Below are 2,500 nucleotides of genomic sequence, written 5' to 3'. Positions count from 1 at the left end.
TTGTGCCTTAACGTAACCCACGTTGTGCCTTAACGTAACCCACGTTGTGCCCTAACCTAACCCACGTTGTCCCCTAACCTAACCCACGTTGTCCCCTAACCTAACCCACGTTGTCCCCTAACCTAACCCACGTTGTCCCCTAACCTAACCCACGTTGTCCCCTAACCTAACCCACGTTGTCCCCTAACCTAACCCACGTTGTCCCCTAACCTAACCCACGTTGTCCCCTAACCTAACCCACGTTGTCCCCTAACGTAACCCACGTTGTCCCCTAACCTAACCCACGTTGTCCCCTAACCTAACCCACGTTGTCCCCTAACCTAACCCACGTTGTCCCCTAACCTAACCCACGTTGTCCCCTAACCTAACCCACGTTGTCCCCTAACCTAACCCACGTTGTCCCCTAACCTAACCCACGTTGTTCCCTAACCTAACCCACGTTGTCCCCTAACCTAACCCACGTTGTCCCCTAACGTAACCCACGTTGTCCCCTAACGTAACCCACGTTGTCGCCTAAACCTGCTCTGTAATTGTTATACGACTCGTTCAATTAGTGTAGTGTTGCCCACCCGCAACCCTCGCAATATAGTTCGCTACTCGCACTGCCCGCTCCCCTGTGTATCGCTTCATGTTAAACACCTTGCAAGTCTTGCTGACTTTCCACATGCTCCTGCTGTACACTGTAATGTGGATGGCAGCAGGACGTACATGCCGCCCCCCCCCACCCCTCCCCACGTCCCCACCTTGCCCCCTGCCTTCGCAAGCTGGTTGGTGAGAAGTTTGCATGTTCAATGCCCTTCGCATGCGACGTACGCAGGCTACGTTGTGGTGCGGCCTGTGTCAACTGTCCGCTGATGTCGTACGCGTAAACCACAATCTGTACTGCACATTCGTCCTTATGTACTGAAGGATACATCGTGGCACATGTGTGACCGTACAACGACTGCGCCCAAAAACGGCGGACCATACAGTGCAAATATTGTGCACGCAGCTACGTGTCGTCTCCCTATGAGAGCTGGATTGCAGTGTGGTACGCCATAGAGACGTGTGGGAGGAACGGACGCCGTGGATGGCGATCAGCATGAGCTGTCTGTTGATGTATTCGGACCTAGTCGTCTCTCGTCACACACCGTGATAGCATGGTGCACCGCGTTCCATATCTGCGACATGCTACAGAGGCCGGTTGACAGTCGTTCGAGCAATGGACATCGCATACGTACGGGGGCCACCTTCCACGTATTGTCTAGGCGTGCACATTTTGTTGCGTGTATGTGGGCAGACGTAGTGTGGTGTGACACCTGACACAGGCATGCAATAATCGTGGAAGTTGCAAATGGCGATGGACGCATACGTTTTCTGGTGAAGTTACGCAAATGAACAAATGGTAACCCGTTGTGGTGCGGTTGTTCTCGCTAGGGGTGAATCGGTGATGGCGACGATAGGTTGAGGTACTAACCGGTCGTTCCAGCGATACCCACCATGCCGACGAAACTGAACGGCATCTGGGTGTGAAGCGATACGCGGCGGTGGCTGGGTGGGACCGTCCCCGGCCGGTGAGGGGGCGCCTCCCGGCGTGCTGGCCGCGCGGTGCGTGGGCGCACGCGCTACAGCCGGCTGGTGGGGGCGGCCAGTGGCAGGCGCGCCGGCCGACGGACGCGGCAGGCGTCGCAGCTGCGCGCCGGCGCACCCTGCGCGCGGCGCCGTGCGGCCAAAGTAGGTCCTCGCGGGCCCGGTGCGAAGCGCGGTGGACATCTTCAGTGTGCTGGTCCGATTGAGGACTGTGTGCGTTGAGGATGCGCCGCCGCCCGGCGCTCGGCGCCGCGACGCCGTCTGCTGCTCGGTCGCCCCAGCGGTTCTCGCTGGTGGTTTGTATCGCAGCTGTGCGGATGTGTTGGCGCGTGCGCTGTGCTGGGAGAGTTCGCTTCGGCACCCAAGTGGGGCTTTTGTCCTTCTGTGGCGCTGGCGTTGGAGCTGCCGGTCACCGTAGGTGGCGCGTGTTGTCTCCCGCCGGCAATGCCACGACAGCACGCTCCCGGGCCTCTGTCGGCAGCGGCAAGCTCAGTTGGGAGCACGGGTGGTCGCACCGAAAGCGTCTACTCGCCTAACTCCGGGCGATTGCGCCTCTCTCGAACCCGACCAAGTACTTGGGACGGCGCTGCGCGCCGCCGGGACCTGAGAGGGTTTCGAGGTGTATTGTGCAGGGGAGCTCAGCCTCCTCCTGTTTGCAGAATGATTGAGCGGACGCTTGCGTGTTCGCGCGGGCCCCCGGGACACACTCCCGGGCGGCCGGCTGCTCAGCTCTAGTTGACGCAGCTCCCTGGTTGATCCTGCCAGTAGTCATATGCTTGTCTCAAAGATTAAGCCATGCATGTCTCAGTACAAGCCGCATTAAGGTGAAACCGCGAATGGCTCATTAAATCAGTTATGGTTCCTTAGATCGTACCCACGTTACTTGGATAACTGTGGTAATTCTAGAGCTAATACATGCAAACAGAGTCCC

General features: G+C 58.4%; 1 non-coding gene across 1 annotated transcript in view; it reads left to right on the top strand.

Moving 5' to 3' along the window:
* The first annotated feature begins 2,314 nt into the window (after window positions 1-2,314).
* LOC124774155 overlaps window positions 2,315-2,500 on the top strand; it is a 1,909-nt gene continuing 1,723 nt past the window's right edge. Inside the window, exon 1 of the ribosomal RNA XR_007015148.1 lies at window positions 2,315-2,500. This exon is cut by the window's right edge and continues 1,723 nt beyond it. This is a non-coding gene — a ribosomal RNA (small subunit ribosomal RNA).

The sequence above is a fragment of the Schistocerca piceifrons genome, unplaced genomic scaffold, assembly GCF_021461385.2.
Source record: "Schistocerca piceifrons isolate TAMUIC-IGC-003096 unplaced genomic scaffold, iqSchPice1.1 HiC_scaffold_961, whole genome shotgun sequence".
Classification (NCBI taxonomy): domain Eukaryota; kingdom Metazoa; phylum Arthropoda; class Insecta; order Orthoptera; family Acrididae; genus Schistocerca; species Schistocerca piceifrons.
This window is presented reverse-complemented; position numbering and strand designations above follow the sequence as displayed.